Source organism: Hemicordylus capensis, chromosome 2 (assembly GCF_027244095.1).
Source record: "Hemicordylus capensis ecotype Gifberg chromosome 2, rHemCap1.1.pri, whole genome shotgun sequence".
NCBI lineage: Eukaryota > Metazoa > Chordata > Lepidosauria > Squamata > Cordylidae > Hemicordylus > Hemicordylus capensis.
The window spans coordinates 176,832,175-176,859,612 of NC_069658.1; the positions used below are offsets into that span (position 1 = coordinate 176,832,175).

A 27,438-nucleotide genomic window follows, 5' to 3' on the forward strand; every position below is an offset into this window, starting at 1 on the left:
CGGGTAGAACCCAGGTAGAAGGAGGTTGCTATTTGAACAATCAATCAATCAATCAATCAATGTATGTATCTTTAAAAAAAATATTGCAGTTGCCTGGCTCTCTCAATTGCAAAGGAAATTAACATTTATGTAATGATTGTAAGGCGTCCGTACATGCGGAGGAAAATCAAAGTTCTTGGTGGTTACGTTCTCAAAATGTGTTTAAATAGGACTTGTATGGCTATTTATTTATTCATGACATCTCTGAATCATCTCTGAAGATCAAAAAACTCCAAAAGGTGTTTAGCATACACAGCAAATTGTGTGTTCTGTTTCTTTATTTGAATCCTACATTGCCATATAGCTTAGATTTGAAAAATATTTCATCTCTTCACCTACATTACCTTGGAGAAGCTGCGAACAGTCTGTATAGAAAGGAGTGAGCTAGATGGACCAGTGGTCTGATTTAATATAAGGCAGCTTCCTATGTTCCTAGAGGAACACATATTTTCAGAGAGGTTATGAAGCTCCAAGCCACCTAATGGCACAGTGGGGAAGAAACTTGCCTAGGGAGCCAGAGGTTGCTGGTTCGAATCCCCACTGGTATGTTCCCTAGACCATGGAAACCACCTCTATTGGGCAGCAGCAATATAGGTGCTGAAAGGCATCATCTCACACAGTCTGGAAGATGGCAATGGTAAACCCCTCCTGTATTCTACCAAAGAAAATCACACAGGGCTCTATGGTGGCCAGGGGTCGCCACCAACTTGACAGCACAACTTTACTTTACTTTATGAAGCTCCAGCAGAGCTAATGATCACAGAACAAATTTGCATCAAGGGTCTTTTCTTCAGCGATGGAGGATTTAAGGAAGGAAGGGGGAGATCCCGCATGGTTCTCTGTTGACTTCAGGCAGTTAAACTGCTCTAGAGAGCTCACCATGGCCTGGACTCTGTTATTCTTGAAGCTTCTCAATTACTGCTCAGGAAAGGGAATGCAGGGCCCGCATCACATTGCTCTCTGACCACAAAGCAATGTATCTTCAGTATACATCGGGAAAATGATTATGTGATATATGAAGGCAGCATTAATGTATGGATATCTTGACTTTTGGTTTGTCTTCTTTGTAAAGGTTTCCATTCCCAGGCAAGTGTGACTCAGCCTGCCTCCCAGTCTGCGTCCCTGGGCCAAACAGCAGAACTCACCTGCACGAAAAGCAGTAGTGGTCGCTGAGGCAGCTTTTACTGGTATCAACAGAGATCTGGACAGGGCCCTCGCTTTGTGAACTGTAGTGGTTGCAGCAGAGGAGAAGGGATCCCAGATCGGTTCACTGGTTCTGCCTCTGGAGACAACGGCTATTTAACCACCACCAATATCCAGGCTGAAGATGAGGCCGATTATTACTGTGCTATCTGGTATAGCACAGTGGTAGAGCAGAATGGGGAACTGAGAGAAAAACCTTCCCCTGTCTTCCCCTGAGTGGAGAAGAGAATCAGAGCTTCCCTTGCAGTTTTCCCAGAGGTGCACCGAGGTGATTTTGGAGCCTGGAACTGAAGGCCTTTGGAGCCCCCCCCCGCCTGCAAGTTAAGCACCATTCCTTACACACACACACACACACACACACACCATGACACATGCAGTATCATTTACATGTGGGTTCTTTAGAATGCAAACAGAAACTGAACTCACAAGAATGTATGAATAAAAAACAGTTATATTTATGGAAATATGCGTTAGCAGGAACATTTCAACACGCAGCGTAACATATTTCCATCATCCATATTTCTTTCCCCACTCCCCCCATTGTCTTTAAAGCAGAAGTCAACTCCGGTGCAGGCAACAGTCATGCTTGGTCGCCAGGAAAACAATGGGCCAGGATAGACTAAAAAGGATGTTGGGGCCCCCAGGATGTGTGGAGGCCTTGGAGTTCACCCAGAAATCCAGGGGTAAGAGTGCCTCTGAATGTTCCCTCAGATCTTTTTCATCTGTGCGCGGAATGAGTTTTGTTCTGAGTGGAAGAATCAAGGCAGTGTGCGCCTGATCAGTACACAAAAGTGGAATCCTTTTCCCCAGCCCCCAGTCCAAGAAGACACGTAGACTTAGTATGGGTAAAAGGGCCACAACTTTATTAACTGTAACAAAAGACATGGCGGACTAGAACACCAGGTGATTAATCACCCTTAGAGAACAGTGCGGGCCAAGAGGACCGGGTTAGAACTCTGACGTCCTACCCAGCACCTTACTGGGCGACACACCCTGGCTCGGGAAACCCTCGAATTACCACCCCGCCCGCACTGTTACTGCCATTGTGACCGGCCTAACTCTAACTACACACCTGGAACACAGAACGGAGTAGGCGAAAAAAACCCCAACAGTGGCCAATGCGTTGGGAGCCAAAAATTCCTACTCGGCCCCGTTGGGCGACCAGTCGCTAGACCCGCTCTGTACCAGGGAGGGAGGGAGGGGAATGCCTGGCCCAAACTGAGGAGAACGGGGCGGGGATTATCCCGGCCGAAACCCCACCCCCTAACCCAAAGGGCCAATTGGCCTGCTTCTTGGGCCTCGTGCAGAGCGGGGCTGGGACAAACTCCCTCCCCTCTGCACGAGGCCAAGTGGAGGGGGATTTCTGTAGTCCTGAACACGTAATGTAGGTTCTCTCTCGGTCCATTGCTACTGTCATCAGAGTCATGAGGAGGATGCAGTCCACCGAAGGATTCGTAGAAGCCAGCCTTGAGAGCGTCACTACTCTTCTCCAGCCTTTTCAGCTCCCCTTCCATCTCTGGGCTTGGGTCTGTTCAGCTCAGTTTGGGGGCAGAATCGGAACAGAAAGAGAGAAGGTGCTTAATATACGGCTGTTCAAGTCTGCATCAGTTGTGTTGGACATGGCCTGAGATGGGCCACGTTGGTGGATGTCGGGGATCAGCCAATCCCGACGTTGGGAAGCCTACATTGAGTCAGAGTTCCCCAACACCATCCGGGATTTCCCGACCCATTTTAGAGCTCCATGTGGTGGTGGGGCTCCACATTTTGTCACTGATTGGGGCTGGGGGGCTGGTGGGGGGATGGGTCCATTTGCCCAAACGCCTGCTCACCCATGCATCTTTTATGTAAGATATTTCTTACTTTTTTCCTTTATTTCACTTACCATTTGAAAAAGAAGGCAGAAGATTACCTCAGCTTCACATCACTTCCCCAGCGATTCTCTGATGTTACGTCACTTTTCTTCTGCATTCACTCTGACAGTACAATTTCCAGGTTACTTTAAAATATATATATATTTAAAAAGAAAGGTCCAAGTCAATTTTAATAAATATACAGTTTCTGGTCATCCTTACATAATTCTGGGCCCATTTCCAGAGTTCCCCAGGTTGCTGTCGCAATACCCCTTCAGAAAGTCAATAAAAATGTCAGTGCCGAACTTAAAGGGAAAAAAAATTAGCATCTGGTTTGGAAAAGGCCCAGTACAGATGGGGCATCATCCAACCAGTCAGGCCCAGTTACTCACCCCATCCTCACCAAAGGACTCCTGCCGCCTTTGGTGATCTGCCTTCCTCAACTTAAGCAGGTGCATTCGCCTCCATTCACTCGGGTGTCAATTTCTCAGGCCAGGCGTTCTCGCAATCCGTGTCTGAAGAGTCTTGAATGCTAAAATGCTAAACATCATCTTCAACAAAGACACAACCTTCCAAAAGGCTTTTTGTGTCTGTGCAAGATAGCATGGTTGCCGCCTAGGCTGCAGGCACCTCTCTTGCTGACAAGGCAATCAAACTATTTCTTTAGTCCAGACAGTTCTCAAAACCCTTGCATGACACAACCAATTTAAACATTTGCATGTGAAATGATTCCTTCCATTTTATCAATAGACAGAAAAGCATCAAAACCTTGAGCCCAGCATTCAAAATCAATGCTTTCCTTGAGTAAGGAATAAGGATCCGAGATGGCCATGAGCGCACTAAAGAAGAACTCATCTCTTCATGGGTCACTCAAGACTTGGGACACAGCGCATAGAAAACACGCAATGTGATCCATTTGATTCAGATCTTTATCATGAGCATGAATAAAAGTGGTTGGTCATTCGATCCAAATTTAACACTATACCCCTGGCTGAAAAATATGTCCACAAGTCCCTGACAGAATTTAAAGACACCAATTGTCTTGCCCAGTTGAGCCATTGGAGATTCCAAGCTCATGGGACTCCAGTCCACTGGCTTAAAGCTGCCCAAACATGGAATTTAAAAGAAATGGTATCATGCCCAATTCACTCTAAGGGAACCTAGAGATTGTGTGCTCAGTCAAGCTGGGGGATGCAATTTAAAAATCGAGGCCCTCACAGGCCCTGATCTTGCCCAATTCCATACAGAATTTAAAAACCCTAGAGGTCTTGCCCAATCAGAATACAATTGTAAAGGTCAAGCTGGGGGATGCAATTTAAAAATCGAGGCCCACACAGGCCCTGATCTTGCCCAATCCATACAGAATTTAAAAACCCTAGAGGTCTTGCCCAATCAGAATACAATTGTAAAGGTCAAGCTGGGGGATGCAATTTAAAAATCGAGGCCCACACAGGCCCTGATCTTGCCCAATTCCATATCCAATTTAAAAATCCTAGAGATCTTGCCCAATTCGATCAAGACAGAATTTAAAAACCCTAGAGGTCTTGCCCAATCAGAATGCAAATTTAAATGTCCAGACACACATTGTGGTCCGAACCTTGCCCAATCAGTCTGGGAATATCTCTTGTGCCATAACAGAGGCACCCCAAGATGTGTGCCCTACTGTTCAACATCTCCTGGCATCAATGAAAATGTGGTGCTTTAACTGTCAAAAAGAAAGTATAAACCAAAGGTGGTCTGGAAGCTTACTGGGCTATAACAACAACAACAACAACAACATGAAGCTGACCTTGTTTCCAGTTGTAGCTGTTCCTCAGAAGTAACTGTAAATGATACAGACATTGTGTTAGGCAATGTTCTGAGTAATTTTTCATTTCACCCTTTGGCCAAAAGCTTGGGGCAATGTACATCCATCTCTTCCTGTGCTCCCCACTCATGATTTAACCTCACCACTGTCTCATAAGGTAGGGAAAGAAGCAAGAGATTGCTCAAGTTTCCCCCATGGACCTTTAGACTGGGTGAGGTTTGGAAGCCAAGTCCTGATCAGATACTAACGCCTGGCACATCGGTTGGGTTGCTTTAAAAGCTGCAAGGTCAGGGCAAGATGGAAACCCTGAAGGAGGAGGAGACCAGTCATACTGTTCTACCTGCTCAAACTGTGCTAGGGTTCCAATGCTTACTGTGGCTGGTCAAGGCCTGCTTTGAACAGGGCTGGTGGGCGAGTCTGCTCTGGCTTTGGGGCCAGGAAGAGGAGGAGTCATTTTTTACGGCTTGCTCGGTCCCCACTGCATGGGGTGTGTGCCCCAATTTCATGGTACCTGGGGAAACTAGAGCCTGGTATTTTGCCACATTTGGAATACTTACAGTGTATCGTTCCGGTCGCCAGATTACCAAAAAAGCGATACTGTCGAACTGAAGAAGGTGCAGCAGAAGAGGGAAACCGAAATGATAAAGGGGCTGATCCTGCTCTTCCCAAAGTGGTTCTCCCACTGTAGAGTCTCTTCTCTCCTTCTTCTTAGCTTCTCCCGACCTCTGTAAGAGAGTCATTGAGAAATGTTAGACTGCCTTACATTTATCTACTAATTGGGCATCTGTTATGGTAAAAGCCCAATATAGATGGGCCATCATCCAACCAGTCAGGCCCACTTACTCACCCCATCCTCACCAAAGGACTCCTGCCGCCTTTGGTGATCTGCCTTCCTCAACTTAAGCAGGTGCATTCGCCTCCATTCACTCGGGTGTCAATTTCTCAGGCCAGGCGTTCTCGCAATCCGTGTCTGAAGAGTCTTGAATGCTAAAATGCTAAACATCATCTTCAACAAAGACACAACCTTCCAAAAGGCTTTTTGTGTCTGTGCAAGATAGCATGGTTGCCGCCTAGGCTGCAGGCACCTCTCTTGCTGACAAGGCAATCAAACTATTTCTTTAGTCCAGACAGTTCTCAAAACCCTTGCATGACACAACCAATTTAAACATTTGCATGTGAAATGATTCCTTCCATTTTATCAATAGACAGAAAAGCATCAAAACCTTGAGCCCAGCATTCAAAATCAATGCTTTCCTTGAGTAAGGAATAAGGATCCGAGATGGCCATGAGCGCACTAAAGAAGAACTCATCTCTTCATGGGTCACTCAAGACTTGGGACACAGCGCATAGAAAACACGCAACGTGATCCATTTGATTCAGACTTTATCATGAGCATGAATAAAAGTGGGTGGTCAGTCGATCCAAATTTAACACTACACCCCTGGCTGAAAAATATGTCCACAAGGCCCTGACAGAATTTAAAGACACCAATTGTCTTGCCCAGTTGAGCCATTGGAGATTCCAAGCTCGTGGGACTCCAGTCCACTGGCTTAAAGCTGCCCAAACATGGAATTTAAAAAAAAGGGTATCATGCCCAATTTACTCTAAGGGAACCTAGAGATTGTGTGCTCAGTCAAGCTGGGGGATGCAATTTAAAAATCGAGGCCCACACAGGCCCTGATCTTGCCCAATTCCATACAGAATTTAAAAACCCTAGAGGTCTTGCCCAATCAGAATACAATTGTAAAGGTCAAGCTGGGGGATGCAATTTAAAAATCGAGGCCCACACAGGCCTTGATCTTGCCCAATTCCATATACAATTTAAAAATCCTAGAGATCTTGCCCAATTCGATCAAGACAGAATTTAAAAACCCTAGAGGTCTTGCCCAATCAGAATGCAAATTTAAATGTCCAGACACACATTGTGGTCCGAACCTTGCCCAATCAGTCTGGGAATATCTCTTGTGCCATCGCAGAGGCACCCAGGATGTGTGCCCTACTGTTCAACATCTCCTGGCATCAATGAAAATGTGGTGCTTTAACTGTCAAAAAGAGAGAATAAACCCAAGGTGGTCTGGAAGCTTACTGGGCTATAACAACAACAACAACAACAACAACAACAACAACAACAACAACATGAAGCTTACCTTGTTTCCAGTTGTAGCTGTTCTTCAGAAGTAACTGTAAATGATACAGACATTGTGTTAGGCAATGTTCTGAGTAATTTTTCATTTCACCCTTTGGCCAAAAGCTAGGAGCAATGTACATCCATCTCTTCCTGTGCTCCCCACTCATGATTTAACCTCACCACTGTCTCATAAGGTAGGGAAAGAAGCAAGAGATTGCTCAAGTTTCCCCCATGGACCTTTAGTCTGGGTGAGGTTTGGAAGCCAAGTCCTGATCAGATACTAACGCCTGGCACATCGGTTGGGTTGCTTTGAAAGCTGCAAGGTCAGGGCAAGATGGAAACCCTGAGGGAGGAGGAGACCAGTCATACTGTTCTCCCTGCTCAAACTGGGCCAGGGTTCCAATGCTTACTGTGGCTGGTCAAGCCTGCTTTGAACAGGGCTGGTGGGCGAGTCTGCTCTGGCTTTGGGGGCAGGAAGAGGAGGAGTCATTTTTTACGGCTTGCTCGGTCCCCACTGCATGGGGTGTGTGCCCCAATTTCATGGTGCCTGGGGAAACTAGAGCCTGGTATTTTGCCACATTTGGAATACTTACAGTGTATCGTTCCGGTCGCCAGATTACCAAAAAAGCGATACTGTCGAACTGAAGAAGGTGCAGCAGAAGAGGGAAACTGAAATGATAAAGGGGCTGATCCTGCTCTTCCCAAAGTGGTTCTCCCACTGTAGAGTCTCTTCTCTCCTTCTTAGCTTCTCCCGACCTCTGTAAGAGAGTCATTGAGAAATGTTAGACTGCCATACATTTATCTACTAATTGGGCATCTGTTATGGAAGAAGCCCAATACAGATGGGGCATCATCCAACCAGTCAGGCCCAGTTACTCACCCCAACCTCATCACAGGACTCCCGCCGCCTTTGGTGATCTGCCTTCTTCAACTTAAGCAGGTGCATTCGCCTCCATTCACTCGGGTGTCAAATTCTCAGGCCAGGTGTTCTCGCAATCCGTGTCTGAAGAGTCTTGAATGCTAAAATGACAAACATCATCTTCAATAAAGACACAACTTTCAAACAGAATTTGGGTTGTTGTTTTTTGTCTGTGTGCAAGATAGCTTGATTTGCACCTAGGCTGCAAGAACCTTTCTTGCTGACAAGGCAATCAAATATTTCTCAATCGAGACTATTCTCAAAACCCTTGCATGACATAATCAATTTAAACATTTGCATGTGAAATGATTCCTTCCATTTTATCAATAGACATTAAAACATCAAAACCTTAAGCCCAGCATTCAAACTCAATGCTTTCCTTGAATAAGGAATAAGGATCCGAGATGGCCATGAGTGCACTAAACAAGAAGTCAGTTTAAAAATCCTAGAGATATTGCGCATTTTGATCAACATAGAATTTAAAAACCCTGGAGGTCTTGCCCAATCAGAATGCAAATTTAAGTCTAGTCTCACATTGAGGTCTGAACCTTGCCCAATCCAGTCTGCAAATATCTCTTTTTACATAACAAAATAGAGATAAATTTATACTAATTTGCCACTAGCAAGCAATTATAGTCTTACCCACCCTTTGGCCAAAAGCCAGTAGATAGCAAGAGATTGGCCCCAATTCCCCCCAGGGAGCTTCAGGCTGAATGAGAATTGGGCCCCAGATCCTCATCTGATCCTTATCTCCTGACACTTTTCTTGGGTTGCTTTGAAAGGCACAGGAGGAGAGGTTGGTAACCCCCAGGGAAGAGGAAGGCCAGAAGGACAGTTATTCCTGCTCAAACAGGGCCAGGGTTCTATCATTGATGGTTGCTGGGTAACAGTTGCTGCTCAATGGCTGCTTTGAACAGGGTTGTTTGTCTTCTAGGGGTAGTTTTCCAGTGCCTGCTTTGCCCCCACAGCATGTGGGGTGTGCCCCATTTCATGGCGCTTTGGGAAATGACCTTTTTGCTTTCTATGGGATTTTAGTTTTGGTTGGCCACTTTGGGGCCTTTGGCAGGGCGCAGATGGTGCTTTCTATCTTCTCAATAAAGATATATGTTTTTAAATAATTATATGTGTTATTACTATTATTATTATTATATTTACACACAATCTACTAGATGTTATTGACTGCATTTGATTCATCATCATCATCACCATCATCATCATCATCATCATCGTTGCTACTACTAGTATCCCAGCTAAAAGAGCAAAGAGGCAACTTTTAAAAGTGGTGATTCTCTTATATGTAGCAGGGGGAGAGCAACTGGCCCTATCCATCTCCAGCACAGCATCCCTCCAGTGACTGTTGCTGGTGTCTATCTTATGTTTCTTTTTTAGATTCTGAGCCCTTTGTGGGACAGGGAGCCATTTTTAAAATTTATTCATATTTATGTAAACTACTTAAGAGGACTTCTGTTGGAAAGTGGTATAGAAATATAAGTATCAGCTTTCTTGCTTGTCCCTGTTTTTCCTGCTTGTGCCACTTTCTAGTTCCCAAGTGTTTCCCAATATAGTTTTTACTGGGGAGGGCTAATCCAGTCCTGGGCGAAGCTATAATTAAGCAGATGGACTAATAGCACAGCAGGAAAACGACTAGACTAGGGAGCCAGAGGTTGCCAGTTCGAATCCCACTGGTACTATGGGAAAAACCTCTATCGGGCAGCAGTGATATAGGAAGATGCTGAAAGGCATCATCTCACACTGTGCAGGAGACAGCAATGGTCAACCCCTCCTGTATTCTACCAAAGACAACCACAGGGTTCTGTGGTCGCCAGGAGTCGAGATTGACTTGATGGCACGCTTCACCTTTTCCAGTGGTTACCGAGGAATACAGGTAGGTCCTCAATGCTTTGCCTTCTCAGCGGGATGCTGCTGTCCCTCTGTGGCTTCCACAGTCCCTGGCTGCTCTGGCTAGTAGTTTCTTTCCTTGGTCAGCTTGGCTCTTTATATCCATGGTGCCACACACATTGGAAGCTGCCATATACTGAGTCAGACCCTTGGTCCATCTAGCTCCAGATTGTCTCCTCGGACGGGCAGAGGCTTCTCCAAGGTTGCAGGCAGGAGCCTCTCTCAGCCCTATCTTGGAGATGCTGCCAGGGAGGGAATCTGGAACCTTCTGCATGCAAGCCTGCAGATGCACTTCCCGGAGCGGCCCCTCCATCCCCTGAGGGGGGAATATCTTACAGGGCTCACATGATGTAGTCTCCCCTTCCAATGTAAACCAGGATGGATCCTGCTTAGCAAAGGGGACCATTCAGGCTTGCTACCAGCTCTCCTCCCCTTCCTCTCCAAGAACCCAAGCCGCCCAGCTGCCTAGGAGCCACCGTGAACCAAGAAGACCTCCAGCTGACAACACAGCCAGCTAGGAAAAGAGCTCCAGAGGGCCACCTGGGCCCTTCCAGCTTTTGGCCACGCCCCCCAATGTGATGTCACAGACAGGTATATGTGGCTGGCATGCAGGAGGGCTCCCCGGGGAGACAGGTGCACCTGAGCTCACTGTCCCCTGACTCCAGTGGCAGCAGATGAGTCGGGCAAAAACGGTTGCTTTGGGATCCCCCCCCTTCATGGAAGCCTCTTTACAGGTCTTATTTGGGCTGTTAGTGGTTGTGGTCTTCCAGGCAACACTGCCTCCAGGGTGGTGTCATGGTTAGCGTGTTGGACTAGGACAGGGGAGAACGGAGCTCTAATCCCCGTTCAGCCATGACATTCCCTGGCGGACTCTGGGCCAGTCACGTCTCTCTCAGCCTCGCCCACCTCACAGGGTTGTTGTGAGGATAAACACAACCACGCACACTGCTCTGGGCTCCTTGGAGGAAAAGTGAGATATTAAATACATACATACATACATACATACTCCACTGTGCCCCCTGGAGCTGTGGGGGGCAAGTCATTCAAGTCAGGGCATCACTTCTAGGGTCAAGGGATCCACTTTCCACTGCTCAATCTACAGCTGTTGCTTGAAGGGAGAGATTCCTTTGGTTCTCCACAGGAGTCCCCCAAACTTTGGTTGGCCGATAGAAGCCAGGAACAGAAGGGGTCTCTTCTGTCAGTGGAGGCTGGTGGGCAGGGCAGTGAATGGGGCACAGCTGTGGGTAACCACAGGCCAACCCGGGACTGAGAGTTCACACACACACACACTCCCCTTTATCACTGTTTGCTCCCAGAGGTCCTCAACCGGTGGTCCTCTAGATATTCCTGGACTAGAACTCGGGTTCATTGTTGGCCTTTGAGAGAGCCCTTAACACCTCTCTGTTTGGCCTGGGGGCTTTACAGAAAGTGCTGTTACCCCGAATCTCCTCCGGAGGAGAGAGTGTGCGTTCATACTCCAGCCGTACATACCCCCAAGTCCATTCAAGCTCCTAACAGCAATGATGTGGACTTGAGGATTTTTATTCCAGACTATAAAACAGATATGATTCCAGCATTTCAGAAGGCAGGATTACCACCAAAGCACAAGTCTGGCAAGGTTGGTGGATAGTATACTCATGTTTGTCTGTAGTGCTTTGCCCCTCTTGGGTAAGCCCTCCTTTCAAAGTTTCTGCAATACAGATTTACCACAAGGTTTTACAGGGAGAATGTTTTCTGTCCACTCATGCGCACACACACCAGGGAAGCCCTATTCAGACATTATGTTGTACTAGTATTTTTCAGCCCGTTGAAATAGAGGGCGCTAGTTGCCTTCTCCACCTGTGTACAGAGCGGTATCTGTGGACAACGTACCCTCATTGTGCAAGTGTTGAACATAACATGTGAATCTGGCTACTGAGTTCTCAACCTTGTGTTGCACTGTAGCATGCTAAGAAGCAGAAGCCCTGATGGGGCCATGCAGACAGGAACGGGCTTGTTTTTGGTTTAGCTGCCACCCCACTGATGTGCCTGAGTGCACCTCCTCACTTTCCCCCATATCAATGGACCACCTATGTCCATTCCATCGGGGAAATCTCCAGTGCATCACTTGGAAATGTGGTTGCCTACCTTCCGTCCTGATGCTTCATGTCCCAGCCCTCACTGACAAGGATCCTTTTACGTGTGTCCATCTGCTATCAATGTTGGGGATTTTGTTCGTCTCTAACACTATGCTCAGTTTGTGCCTGAATTGTCTCCTCTGAAAGGAGTGCTGGTGAGTGTTGCTGCTGGCTCTCTCGAGAATTTCAGTGGCATAAGCATTATGATATACAGACACTAGGGGAAAGAAACATTCCCTAAAGCTTGATTTTACATGTTTACTGTGCAATGGATTCCCTTTCAATAGGATCTGGGCCCGGCAGGAGCCGCTTTTCGGTGGGTTCTTGGCACAGCTCTACAGTCATGCTCAGTGGCCTGCAGTCACCTGGACAGAGCAGTTGTGCAGTTTCTGTAGGCACAATTGCTGCCCGACTGAGATCGGGGCAAGAGTTTGGGGTGAAGCTGTTGTGCAATTCGCCCTGCCCATTGGTTGCGGGCCTTTAGCATTCCATTCAGAATCCCGTCTCTAGCTGTTAGGATCTCATCTCTACCTGCTGTTTCTAAGTTAACCTGCTAACTCAGAAACAGCAGTCTATTACCACTGGAGAGATAAAATGTACTAGTAAGTATTGAGGCCCTATCTAGAAACATCCAGCTTTTGGGCTACCAACTCCAAATGGCAAATGGATAATATCCATGAGATATTTTGGAAAATATCCTCAAAGCCTGGAAATAGGGCAATAGTTTTGATCAATCTGGAAAAGCTTGTAAAGGAACTGAATATGAGATAGTATCCTTGTAACTTGTGATGTGAGTGTAGAGTGCAGTGACCTTCCACTTGCAGATCATCTCAATGGCCATTAAGTAAGATTGACAGGAGCACACTCTGATCGTTGTTCTTACTTAAGGTTGATGAATGTGTGTCACATATTCACTGGATCATTGAAACATCGGGTGGTAACTCGCATCTCTGAATAGGCTCCCCTAACAACACCACAATTGCAACCTCCATATCACCTCAAGCGCAAAGCTTTTCCATGGAGTTGTTGTTTTGGACATTTAGCCATGAGCTGGATGAATATGTATGTATGAATTAGCCTTTAAAATTGTTTGCTTTGGGGGTCGGGGGGGGGATCAACATTCTTTCCATTTGGCTCTTGCATCTCTGCATATCTTCAAATCCACTAGAGACGTCTCATTCAAATTGTAGCAGAGGTTATATGCACAAAGGTGTCCAATTCAGATGTAGCATTTTCTCTGTTTTGTGTGTTTTCAGTGCTCAACTGCAGCCTCTATGAAATATTTTTGTTCATACAAGGTGTATTTTTGTCTCCCTTACAAGTGGAAGACAGCTCGGAGCTCTCTTTTCAGGGAGAAGATGATGTGAACGTGTGGAATGGAGGAATACAGGCCAAATCGGGCAAGATATTCTAGTATGATTTGGGTTCCATGTCTGGGGGGGGGAAAATGAGCTACCTGACCACCCTAAGATGAAATGCTCCTCCCAGGAAGCACAGAGCATCTGTCTTGGTGGAGGGAGCGTAAACAAGAAAGAGCCCACCAGGCATCAAGCAATTGCATCGTCTGCAGTTGGGTTTTCAAACTGTGTTTTGGGGGACCCTGGGATTCCACAGAGGCATCTCAAGGGCTCCTCAATGAGAAGGTCAGGAATGGTGGGCATGTTCTGCCTGAAAGACAACCTGCTCTCTTCTTTTTAACCAACCTTGTGTTGGAGCTAAAAGAAAGAGTTAACTGTGTTTCAAACCACAGTCAAAGTCCAGTTGAGGAAACAGTGAGGCCCCTCATTTTGTGTTTCTTTTTCTATGTAAACTGCTTTGGAAAACATTTGTGGAAAAGCAGTCTATAAATAGTAGTAGTCCATAGTTAGAACCAGCTTCCCCCAGGAAGGCTGAAAGCAGGATGCCATCCATCCTCAGGCAGTCAAGCTCCACATTATTGACCCTTCCAAGAGAATCTAAAATTCCTGGGGAATATCATCTGTATGTATGAGGGCCAGCTTGGTTCCAGCATTTTTCAAAAATGGTGCGGCATGCTTACAGCCAGAGCAGCGTTCTAGAGAGTGTGCTACACTTGGACTAAGACCACCTGTTAAAAAATGCTTGCTTTCCCATGAAACTGACTGAGTGATATTCCCCAGGAAGTGTTAATTCTCCTGGAAGGGTCAATAATGTGGTGCTATGACTGCCTGAGGATGGTTGGCATCCTGCTGTCAGCCTTCCTGGAGGAAGCAGAATGTTCTTATTATTCGCTACTACCACCACTACTACTACTATATAGATCTTGCTTTTCCACAAAGGTTGTGCTCCAGTTCATGGCAAGGCTTTTTCAAAAAATGCATTCCATTAACCCTCCTGTCCTTTATGTTACACAGGTCCCTGTTTTCCAAATCCACACTCTGTTGGACCGAGTTCATAGATCTCAGGGTACGTGTACCGTGTGAAGCCCTCCAGTACATCAAAGCCAACTGTGGAAGATACCTGTGAAGGCATGGGACTGGATGACCACACTACCCAATGTACAGGCCAATGGGATCTGTCCCATTGATGAATGGGAAGACATCATTCAGCTCGACTGACCTGTCTATAAGACACAACCACCTGTTGTGGCCCTTATCCAGCCCTTCTTTCCCCCATCAGGAAGTCATGGCCAGAAGAAGTTTTCCGTTCTGAGATGCTCCCTTCATTTTGCCAGAAAGACCCAATAAAGGATGTATTAATTGCGGGATTTTGTTTTCAGTATCACACAAAAATTGGTGTCTTTCACATTTTCATACCAAGGACAATACATTCTATTAATGTTTTATTTTTATATAATGTGTACTGTTTATTGTAAGCCTCCCAGAGACATAAGTTTTGGGTGGTACATAAATACGTTAAATAAAATAAATCAATTGATAATGTAATTCTGCTCTTGGAATTTTGTTTTCTCTCTCGTGGAGTAGTTCTTCAAACAGGCCACCATGCAAGCACATCGCTTAGAGCATGTGCAGGTAAGGCGTCAGCCTGGGCACTGCAGCCTTCTATAAAGATCAACTTTCAACATTTTAACGGGTGGGGAGCAGGCCGTGCCCTTCCTTCTAGACTCCCTGATTGATTGGGTTGTGTCTCTCCAGTGGTGTTTCTGCCTTTCCCACTCTTGCAAATGTCAGGGGAACATCACTTTTCTAGCCTCCATACATTTTCTGCAGGGAAGAAAAATAAACCAGGCAAAAGAGGGAGCAATTTAGAACACAGACGTCAGTGATTGTTGTTGAATGTTGTTAATTTTCACCCCCAGTAGGTAAAGCAGCAGAGCACTAAGGAATGAGCACACACTCCCGTTCCAGAGTAGGTAGCAGAGGATGGTCTAGTTGTTGCAGCTCTTTAGAGAAAATGCATGGAGATTCTTGTTGAACTGAATACTAAGCATTGATTGGTGAAGTACATTTGGATAGGAAAGCCTAACCCTAATCTAAAGGCCTACATGATGAATAGGTAAGGAGGGAGACAGATGTTTCCATCGGTTCTCTAAGAGGAAAGGAAGGATTGAGTCTCATCAGCACAGGAAGTGCGGAAGAGTCAGATCAGGGCTCATAGAGTAAAGGCAGATAGAAGAGTTGAGGGAGACACCCACTCACTACCTCTACTCCCAATGGCCCTAGTGGTCATCATTAGAATAGTTGGTGCAAGAGGTCGATGCACTGGAACTCCATCTCCAACAATTGTGACCGTGGGATTGGAAAGGCTGGTGCTACACAACCAAACGAAACCCCCCTCCTCTCTCTGGATGAGCTGTTATGGCACCCTTTGCCTCTTCCCAGGAGGCTTGCTGGCCAGCTAATTGCTCAGCTAGGGAGGCATCTGCAGTCAGTGACATCTAGGACAATGAGGACTAGTCATCCTGAAGAGGTGATAACGCACAATGTAGCATTACAGTGTAAGGACTGGAGGGAGGACTAGGCCTCGCTTAGAGCCAAATCAAAGGGACCAGCTCAGAGGACTGGGCGGGATTCCTGGCTTCACCCCCAGCAGAAGCTCTGGTCTCCTGGTGAGTCTGTCCCAGGAGGAGGAGGAGGACCCCGAGGAAGAAGCAGGCCGAGAGCTGCTGGGGAGATGGGAAGAAGGCCGCAGCCTGTGAGGAAGAAGGACCAGGACATCCGTGCAAGGCCTCCGGAGGGAAGTGGTTCTTCTGTGAGGATCGCTGGGGATCTGCATTGCCAGGTTACTGAGACCTCTCTCTGGTCATCTCTTTGATGAAAAGTCCTTACTGCACCACATTTCCTTGGAATCCGAAATGAAATCCTGGCTGCTCTGGGTCTGCCTTCGGCACCTGCCTTTGGAGGCCGAGGACTGCTCAGCCCTTTGGGGAGGGTTTGGCCCCTTAATCCCCCACTCCCAGGCACCGGATATGGGGAGCGTGTTTCCCCACATCAAAATAATAAAGTGGATGGTGGCAGCAGCCTCCTGGGAACCCCTTCCGGACAAGGATCCCACCCCAGTGAGGGAACTCCTCCCCGCTCCCCCTGGGCCTCTGGCAGGAGTCCTGACACACACACAGGAGGAAAGGGATCTGGCTTGGAAAGACCGGCTTCTTCCTGCCTGAGGGATGGTGAGTCCTCCTTGCTGCCTCTCTCTGTGGGCACCAGCCAGAACTGTGGGCAGCGAATGCCTTGTGCTGAATACGTGTTGCCGTCCTGGTATGTTTCAAAGGGTTTCTTAGGGGGCTGGGGACAAACCATCCATCCCAGAGGGAGATAAGTAGGAGGAGGATGGAAGGCACAGACAAGACCGAAGATCGGAAGTCTCCGTGAAGCCCGAGCTGTCCATTGATTGGAGTTACCACATCTCGACTTCTGCGAGACTTTTAGACTAACACTAGTGTCATCCGAATCTTGATTCTGAGATTGCCCTGGATGGACAAATGTCTCCAGGAGTCCAGATCTGCAGGGCTTGTGCCACCTGCCCATAGGCTACCAGGAGTGTAATGAAACTCCCTGGTTCTGCTTACTTCCCAGCACCGCAAAGACATGGGAGTTGCTGAGCATCCATCAAGGCCCTTTCCATGCCTGGTGGGTCAGCAGCGGTGCAGCCACCTCCTTGACGAGAGCTGCTTTCTTTCGGTTTGGTTGACCTTTGGGGGGCTTGATCAAAAGGGAAGGTGGATTCTTCATTGATTCCTGTGTTTGAAGCGGTGTATGTCTTTAGGTTTACCCTCACAACAATCCTGTGAGGTAGGTTAGGCTGAGAAATAGGTGACTGGCCTAGAGTCACCCAATGAGCTTCATGGCTGAACGGGAATTTGAACTCGGGGCTCCCCAGTCCTAGTCCAACTCTACACCACACTGGCTCCAGTGTGGACAGCTATCGGATGCAGAAGTTGGCCATTCCTTCTCCTTGTCGCCTATGTGAGGAGGTGTGTCAAGCTGCACCTTTTCAGTCACTTCCCCATTGCAGACTTCTTGTTAGTCTTGTACTGCACTGTCTCAACACTCGGTCCCAGTTTGTATGTTTCTGGAAGAGTGTGCTTGTCTGTGGCTGGATCCCATACCGCTCAAGGAAGGGATATACAGGCGGACCTCAGTATCTGGGAGGGTTCCATTCTCCGCTACAACTGCCTATTCCGAAATGGCATATACCAAGGCATTAAGTCAATGTAAAAATTGCTGGGGAAATGGCCACAGAACGTTTAAAAGAGTGAAATAATGCACCCTATTGTGCTCTGCGGGCACCCAGCTAGCCATGTGGGATGTGCACAGAACCACAGAAGGGTCGTCCGGCACTGGGAGGAGTGTCTCTTTAAGGGTGGTGGTGGTAGTACTTACCCCCCCCACCTCTGGCGCTGGTGCTTTTAAAAATCTTCTTGGGGCGACAGAGTTCCTCCCTGCTGCCCCTGCCCCCGTCGTTGTTCTTCAAGCCTGTAACGGAGAAGAGCCAGCGGCAGAGACGAGCGCGCGCATCGCACAGGGCACATGCACGCCGCTAGCTCTTCTCCATTTCAGGCTTGAAGAACGACGACGGGGGCAGGGGCGGCAGGGAGGAACTCTGTCGCCCAAAGAAGATTTTTAAAAGCACCAGCGCCAGAGGGGGAAGAACGGCGGGCGGGGGGAGGATTACCACCACCCCCTTAAAGAGACACTCCCCCGAACTTCCGGACCGCCGGAATTCCGAACCGGTCTGGAGGGCTTTTCAATTTTCAATCCGAACCTTGCACACTACTACTAGCCATCCACCCACCCACCCCCGCCTTAGTCCTTTCCATTATTCAGCGGGGTTTTTTTTGCAGAAAATAGTGTTTTTAAAAAGTAAATGAGCTCCCTTTTACAACATGGCAGCTGGAAATGTTGTTGGAGGATATTTTCGGGCATCTCCAGACCGTGGATACATGGAAATTAACCATTTATTTTCCGTGTACGCTGAGGTCGGGTGTCAATTTCCGGACCATGGATATGCTAAACTGCAGATATAGGATCCGTGGATAACTGGGTTTGAATTCAACCTTAGGACAACTTCAGCCATGCCCTTTTAATTCCACAATGCTCCCATGATCCTTGTAAAGAAGATCCAAAGCAGGCCCAGGGAATGAATGAAGGGGTTTCCTTTCATATCACCATCTCTGGAAGGGCTAAAACGGGTTCTGCTTTACAGGCAAGCCCTGTTCTCCATGGATCCTCCAACTTATAATGGCCAGGAGGCACGTTGGTGCTGGCCCTTTCTGGTCCTCTTCATGTAACCTCACTTAGCGACTTGGACAACTCCTTAGCAAGAGAGTGTAAAGGGGGAGAAAAATGATACAGCACCGACAAAATGAAAGTGGAAAGCAGGGTGGGGAGAATTCCCCAGGTGCTGGTAGATTTTTCTCAATGTTGTTATTGGTATATTTTCACAAAATAGTTTTGGTGTTGCCTGTGTGCTAACAACAACAAAACCAGCTCACTGACTTCTAGCAGAGGTTTTTACTTTTTAATGGCATATTAGATAGATAGATAGATACCCATGGTCAGCTTATAAAACAACTACAAATGGGAGAATCAAGAAATCCTACAAAAGATTAACAGTTGCTAGAAAATAATAAAACATCGGTCACATACAGTACCAATCAAAGACTTAACTAGCAATTGCTAACAAGAAATAGAAATAGAAATTAAAACTTCAGGAAGAACATACGCATGAAATAAAAAACTGACGTAACCACATAGCATTAGAGCAAAACTTCACCACCTTATATGTAATAGATGGAGATTGATCTGTCCAAAGATAAGAGACACAAAAGTCTTCTAAGCATCCTGGAGAGGGTGCCAGACAAGGAGATATCAGGGAGGGTCTTAACTCTCTGTAAAACAGACAAGGGGGGAGCAATACATGTTGGATGGTTTCAATCTGCCTATAAACACAAGGGCAGATTCTATCTTCCCTAGGTATACTCTTTATTCTCCCCGCCTGCACAACCGACGGGAGCAGGTCATACCTTGCTCTAAAGCAGGGCTGGGGAACCTTGGCCATCCAGCTGTTTTTGATCTGGGATCATGGAAAGCTCGTGTTGCTTTTCATTATCCAGGATTCTCTGCTTCAGAGCCTGTAGAGCTTGATTATGGCTCAACAAAACCAGATAATCCATGGAGAATCCCAATGAAAGAATTTTAGCATGGATTGCCTGGGCCCAAGAAGATTGAAAACTATCAGCCAAAATGGCCAAAATCCATCCTTGAGGAAAGAAGTTTAGCTTAAGCCAAAATGCTAGGATCAACATCCAAGCTCTAGCCTCAATTCTCAGAACACCCAGATCAAATCTCAATGTCACAGAATGAGCACATCTTGGTGCTCTTAGTATTGTCCTAAGAAATTGATTTTGCACAGCCTCCAGGGGTTTATAAGAAGGATAGGGGCCCAACTGCGTGCCATACAGTGCCTGACTCCTAGCTTTGGTCTCCCTGGCTTCTCTGAGAGAGGGCTGAGAGAAATTCCTGCCTGCAGCCTTGGAGAAGCTGCTGCCAGTCTCTGTAGACAATACTGAGCTGGATGGACCAATGGTCTGACTCAGTATATGGAAGCTTCCAAGGTTCCTAAGGAGACAGCATCCAACAGGGATGCTTTCGACCAGTGTTTCTCAATGTTTTTGGAGTCAAGGACCGGTACATTATTCATGCACAGTTTCCTGGACCAGCAGTTAGTGAGGGGGTTGCCCTCCTCAGCCCCAACCCCACCCCCAGGCACTTCCCAAAAAACAATTTTGGGCAGTTCTCTGGAGCTCATTTCCAGGCGGCTCTCTCCCAGATAATGTTCATTTCAAGGAAGTGAGATGAATGTTATCCAGCAGGAAGGGCTGCCTGCAGATGAGCTCCGGAGAGGTCCCAGTGGCCCCTGCCAGCCCAAAATTGGTTTTTTGGGGGGTGATTTTTATTAGTGATGCCTCATAGATGCCTCACAAACCAATGCCTCACAAATCAGCACTGGTCCACGGACCAGTGGTTGAGAAAGAGTGGTTTAGACTTAATGAAGAATTAGACAGAGAAAGCAAGAGTGTGTTGCTGTGTTGAAGAATTTGTGGCTTTGGAGATTACAAACTTGGTTCGGGGGTTACCAGCTCGTGCCACTTTCACCCTGAACTCTAACTTAAGCGAGGTGCAATGCAGCATTGGCTGCTAGGTGCCATCCACCAAAGTGAGAAGCACAGAGACTTGCATCGACTAGCATGCCTACCAGGCGGAGGAGAAAGGTGTGTGGGTCTGCTGGCCCTCCCCTCCGCTCTGCTCTTTGGCAACACAGGCTTGCGCGTGGGCTTCTTGTATGCTACTGTGGATGACACTTGCACCAAACCATTCATGATCTTCTCTTTCATCTCCCTGACGCACCTCAAGGCTGTCAGACAGATCAAGGAGAGGGACAGTACACACTTCTTTGCTTGTAACAACAGTTTCTAACTGAAGTTGAGGATTCATGTTGCTCTGTGCTGGATTGACACTTCTTCCTGCTCCGTCTGTTGTTTCTCATGTGGTAACAAACATGGTCATATCTTCAAGAGAAGTGTAGTTTTGTATTCCACAGCAGAGCTAATAATAGTCGCTTCCTTACAGTATTTGCAATTGCAGATCTAATTCAAAAGTAGGGATGTGCATCGGTTCGGACCGGCACCAAGTGGGGATCTACCTTTAAGGGCGGGGGGGGGGGTGCTGCATGCATGCTGCTCTTACGGAGACTTCCGGGCAACGACGGGGGCAGGGGCAGTAGCATTCCTCGCTGCTGCCCAAAAAACTTCCCTTTAAACTGCAGCGCCGGAGGGGGAAGAGCGGCGGGAGGGGTAAGTTCTACCCCCCGCCCTTAAAGGTAGACCCCCCCTCGGTGCCGGACCGCCGGACCGGTCCGCCTCCAACATGGCCTCCAAACCGGTTTGTGCACATCCCTATTCAAAAGGAGCACAAAAGGCTCCTGATCAGATACAAATGAAGAGGTTAATCTCTCCCTCCCTCTCGTAATGTCAAATACATCTCATGGACAGCATCAAAACTTCCATATGGCCTAGAAAGTTGGGCTTTGGAACATGTTGAAGACAATCTAACTAGCGGAAAAAACCAACAGTAGGATGTTGGTGCACTTGTTCCCAGGGTCGGTGCCAAACCCTTTTGCGCCCTAGGCAAACACATTGACACTCGACACTCTGCGCCCCTCTGAGGTCTGAGGTCTGCACTCTGCTGCCTAGTTGGCCTAACGGTAGCACCGGGCCTGCTTGTTCCTCACAAGGGGGACACAGAACTGTAAGGCACTTGCATCTAGACCTGAAACTTGCTGAAGGTGCCTCCGATTAGAACACTCTTTGAAAGTGAAGATCCTTTTGACATGTAATCCTGAACCTGAGACAAGGAAACCCTCCAACCGAGGCCAGGCTGCTTGCTTCTTGCCAGTGATGATGAGAACTTGCTGCATCTCTCTGTGTGAACTAGCCAAAGGTATGAGCAGGGACTGACTGATGTTGAATACATGTTGTGGAGGAGGTGCCGACTGCTTTGGCTGCTAGCCCAACCAGAGTGGTCTCGCTTGGAGATCGGTCTCACCATGCCCCCAATCCCCCTTAGCAATGCGAGTCTCCAGTTGTGATGGTGGGGTCCCTGAAGGAACCAGCAGCCTCAGCACCCATGGGCCGGTGAGCATGGTGGCAGCATGGTGTGGGATCACTTCAAGTTCTGCCTTAGTGACCCTCTACATGCTGTCTGCACCTACTGCAGGGCATGGGTCAGCAGGGAAAAGGACCCCAAGCGTCTTGGGACTATGGTGATGCTGTTGCACCTGCGACCCCTTTCACCTGGGGGTCCTTTCTCCTGCTGGCAGCAATAGGCCTGGCGTGCCCTCGGCTAGCAGAAGCAGCTGCTCCTGCTCCCAAGCCTCCAGGATGCGAAGGGCACTTGCAATAGGGGGCTCCCACCACAAAGGCCCTGATCAGACCCATAGCCAGCTTCAATGTACACCCTGGGACATCCCCTGGCTACTGGTCCCTGCTGCTCCCATGGCAGCTCTTGTGGAGAAGTGCCAAAAGATAGTCGGCCATTTCCACCGGGGTGAAAAGGCTCAGCATATGCTGAAAGAGAGGCAGCTTGAGCTGGACCTACCTGACCTACCTGAACACCTGATGCCTTTGCAGGTTCCTACCCAGGGGGACTCTCACGTTCTTCTCCAGGATGGTTTGGTTGGGGGGTTTTCTCCTCCATGCTGTGCCTCAGGAGAGGCAAAGTGGTTTGATTTTGTAATGTGCTTTTCTCTGCACTGAGTGTAATAACGATCTGGTTTTCCTGGATCACAGATGGACAAAAACAGTATTTGGGTGCCTTCCTTCCTTCCTTCCTTCCTTCCTTCCCTCCCTCCTTCCTTCCTAGAGCTCTGGTTTGGTGGTCTGTGTGTGAGTTGGTGTTGTGGGGAGAAAGGGACTGTGGCAGAAAATAGGATGGGGTAACACCTCTCCTGCAGTCATTGCACTGGTTGCCTATTCACTTCTGAGCTCAATTTAAGGTCCTGGTTCTGACCTTGAAAGCCTTTCAGGGCTTGGCATCTGTCTACCTACAGACCCGCCTCTCACTTTCCAGTTACATCCCATCCAGTTAGTTCATCTCAGATGGCCCTTTTGTCGGTCCCTGATTTACGAGAAGTTTGGGGCTCTAGGACCCGGGAAAGGGCCTTTTTGGTTGCTGCCCCACTTCTTTGGAACACTCTTCCCCTTCAGATCTGTCTAGCTCCTTCCTTACTGATCTTAAAATCTCTATTGAAGACTTTTCTTTTTCACCAGGCTTTTGCCCTGTATTTTACTTATTTGTTTTTTGTTAGTTACTTTAGTTTTTAATTTTGAATGTAATTTTTAATGTTGCCTGGTCTGCATGTTATTGTGCACCGCCCGGAGTCTTCTGAGTGGGCGGTATATTAAATGTTTCAAATAAATAAATAAATAAATAAATAAATAATTGGCTTCCAAGTGCACCAGAGCAGGTTGAGCATGATGGGTGCTACCCACCACTCAACCCACAGAGCAATTGGGAAATCAGGTGGTTTTTAATTATTTCTTTTTAATTGTGTCAGGGTCATTTCAGTCCATTGCCCGACTGAGCCAGATAGAATTACATATGGTGAGAGCTAGTCTCTACGTTGGTTTTCTGGGAGGACTAGTCTTCCCATTGGTCAGCCTTTTCCTTCCCACTGTCAGCAAGGTGCATTCACATTTCCAATGTCTTCTTTGTGGTTTTATTGCTGTGTTACAGTCCTATAATGTTGCATGTGTGCCATGCAAAAATAGCTGTATTTTCCTATTGTGGAGTTTTCCTTGAGCAAGCTAATAAGACTGCTCCCCCTGCTGGTGGCTTTGCGCAACAAACAGCTTCAATCCTTTATTTACCTTTTCAATGCTATCTGCCCAAGCCAAAGCATTTTACTGCTGTTGTAGCGTATAACTGGGAAGTGCCATGAAGAGGAGAAAAAAGTCTTCTTGTCTGAGGGAAATATGTGACTTTCATTTCTCAGCACTGTTGATAATATGCTTTCAGTCCTATTGCTAACTATCTGGTTTTGCTGGATCTCAGGTGCAGAAAGGCAGAATTTGGGTGCCTGCCTTACTTGAGTTGTGGTGTGTGGGGGGTGGGGGTGGGGGTTGACCCAGAAACAACAGCAAAAAAGTTAGGATTGAATTTTTCCTGGACTAGTAACTTAGGGTTGACCTTCTGACCCAGGAAATATTCAACCCTAACTTTGGGTTGACCTACTGACAGCAGTCACCAGCATGCCCACAAGGAGGCAGCGTAGAGCACATCGGTGGCTGCTGGGCCTTCTCCATTCTGCCTCTTCTGACTTTACTCACTGCTGTGTTGTTCAGCTGGTGGGGGTGGCAGTGGTGGCAGCAGGATTCTCCCTCCCTTCCTCCCTCCCACCAAGCCAAGAGCTGATGCCCCAAGCGGAAGGAAACTCCGAGCATCTGCCTGGCTCCCCCCAGACTCTCTTCTTTTAGTAACAGCAGGTCTCTCCGCCTCTCACTTCCACTGGCTCTCGTTCCTGTGCTTGGAGAGGAAGAGACCCAGAAGAAGCGAGGGATGGAGGGAGGATGCTGCTGGCTGGAGATGAGTGTGGAAGGTCAAGAACAGTCCAGTTTTTTTTAAAAAAAATAAGTAACAAACTTAGATGGAAACCCTGCACCCTTTTCTAGCTCCATTATGGGGGAGGGAGGGAGTGTCCCAGTAGTGGGCTGTGAAGAGCCTGCAGCTTTTGCAGATGGCTCCGCAGGAACTCCCCCAGGAGTGACTCCATGAAGGGCAAGCCCCCCAAATGGAGGTTCTGGAAAGAAACCGTCACATACAGCCAACTCTAGCTCCAGCTCCACCTCCCGCGGGACTTCGCAGACTTCCCGCCAGACCTCGGGGAGGCTTGGAGACGAGATCTTGGCCAAACCTGGGATCTCACGAAGATTGCTCTGTCTGCTGGGGGATTTATAACAGGCAGGTGGCCTGAGATGAGAGGCCAGACTGGGAGGAGGGCTCAGGGGCAACAGAGCCCTATGACCCCTAGGAGAGCTGGCAGAAGGCAAGTGAGGGGCTTGTGAACATAACAAATCCCTCTGCGGAGGCTGAGGTCCCAGCTCCAATAATTCTCTAAGCCCCACCTGCCCCCAAAGCCCCCAGTTCGGGAGTCGAGAGCGCACACCTGAAGAGGGACGTGGGGCCATGCTTACAGGCTTACAATCTCACGTCCAAGCCAGACACATCTTGGACTGAAAGGAAACTGGCCTCCCCACCACACTACCCCGCACCTTAAGGGTCCCAGTGAATATGGGCTTGTGGGCCAGCCCCCACCAACAGGCACAGTTACCATCCACATCCCCAGTGAGCTCGTGTGACTCAACAGACCAAGACATGGGTGACAGAGCATTCCTTCCTCCCCAAAGTTTTGCCCAGCAGCCAGGCTAGGTTTTGCCATTTGGCAGCAAGCCGGCTGTCTTACCGATGGATTATTGACTTGTGCTGTAACCAATCAATGGTAGCCAGCCTTCATTCCAAAAGACGGTGTCCCACCCCTCTCTGTTTCTTTTTCCATTCCTGGTCTGAGGACTGCAAAGCAGAAGAAAGAAAGAGCGGAGGTCAGGAACCATAGAGTAGAGGGCCTTCCTCCACCCAGCCCAGGACATTCCCCAACACTTGCTGGGTTGCCATGATGCTCTGCTCTAGATGAGCTTCCGTGGGCTGGATCACCAGCCCTCCTCACATGATGAAATCTAAGATTTCTTCCTCCAGCGAAATGAAGCCAGCTCTGCCAATTAATCTAATAGCAGCAGTCCTGCACATGGCCGTGTCCAGAGTCAACCAGGTGGACCCAGGGACGCAGGGATATTCTTATTGAGCTTTTTTTCTCCTGCGCCACAAACTCCTGCTGCTTCCACTCCCGGGGTCCTTGTCTCATTTGAGACCACTTCAGAATCTTTTCTGTGTAAGGATGCCACAGTTTTGCTTTGTCATAATATGTTCTATGACGAAGGGAGAATTCAGTGTCAACTGAAAATTGCCCGGTTGGCCCATCCCTACTTCTGTCTCTCAGGGAGAATGCAGAAGTGGGAAAGGGATCAGAGCAGAGAGTGGGTGCTTCCAGATCCCATATGGGGCAAATGCCTCTCGCAGAAATGTCCTGGGCTCTGGGGAGGAAGGCCCTCTACTCAATGGTTCCCTACCTCAGCTCTTTCCCATTTTCTCCACTACAGTAGTCAGATCTGTAATGGAAGAAGAGTCAGAGTGGGTGGGTTTAAGGACTTTGATTCCCATTTGGAATTAACAAATGGGGATTCAGCCAGCCTATATGAATAATGAGAGATTAGCATCTCCCAAAGGGAAGCGACTTCTCGCCAAAGGCCTTTTCATTCAGACCCACAAGTCTGCCAGGTTCCCAAGCACTAGCTGTCTCACCTTCCCCAAAGAGTCACCCCCAGTCCCAACCATTCCCCAGGAGCCTGGGGTACCTCCTCACTGATGGTGACTCTGGATACTGCCGGGGAGCCCCCCTGCGGGAGTTGGAGGTGGCACTGGAGTTGGCTCAAGTGTTTCTGTTTAAAGAACCTCCGTCTGGGGGGCTTGCACTTGGTGGAGTCACTGGTGGGGGAGGTCTTAAACAGCCGCCTGCAGCAATGGCAGACTCTTCACAGCCTAGAAGAGAGCAGGGAGAAGGTGAGAAAGCGACCCTTAAGCAGACATTGGCAGGAGAGGGGGCCAATGGGGCAGGGAAGGAGTGCAGAACAGAAGGAGGGGCAGCAATACAGGTAGCCCAATAGGCTTCCAGATGGTGCACCATCCTCCTTCTGGCTGAGGAATTGGGCCGAGACAGCTGCTCCAACGCTTTGAGGCAGAGACCTTTGACATGTGGGGTGCAGTTCTGATAAGCCCAGCTCAGCCAGATTATGTTAGAGCTGGGAAAGGTGCAGAAAAGGACCATGAAAGAGCTGAGGGGTGAATGAAAACCATGTAACCAAAAGGCAGTCCAGTTTTCAGGCACTGCATGACACCTCCTATCTGTACCAGGCCTATGAGGGGCCCGTGCCCAGGCTCACTTTAAAAACGAATGCAACTACAGTCATGGACACGGATGACGTTGGAGCAGCTGTCTCGACCCAATTCCTCAGCCAGAAGGAGGATGGTGCACCACCTTGAAGCCTATTGGACTACCTGTATTGCTGCCCCGCCTGTTCTGCACTCCTTCCCTGCCCCATTGGCCCCCTCTCCTGCCAATGTCTGCTTAAGGGTTGCTTTCTCACCTTCTCCCTCCTGTCTTCTAGGCTGCGAAGAGTCTGCAAATATTGCAGAAAGTTCTTTAAGACCTCCCCCACCAGTGACTACGACAAGGGCAAGCCCCCCAGAGAGAGGTCCTGGCGACGAACCAAGAGGCTTGAGCCGACTCCATCGCCACCTCAAACTCCCTCAGGGGGCACCCCGGCAGTCTCAGGAGTCACCATCGGTGAGGAGGTGCCCCAGGCTCCTGGGGAATGGTTGGGACTG

General features: G+C 48.2%; 1 long non-coding RNA gene across 1 annotated transcript in view; it reads right to left on the minus strand.

Annotated features, from left to right (window-relative positions):
* Positions 1–1,901: 1,901 nt before the first annotated feature.
* LOC128346528 (uncharacterized) overlaps positions 1,902–27,438 on the minus strand; it is a 162,777-nt gene continuing 137,240 nt past the window's right edge. The window contains exons 7-8 of the long non-coding RNA XR_008317020.1: positions 5,457–5,624; positions 1,902–4,915 (exon numbers count right to left, since the gene is read on the minus strand). This is a non-coding gene — a long non-coding RNA (uncharacterized LOC128346528). The remainder of the gene's footprint in view (positions 4,916–5,456; positions 5,625–27,438) is intronic.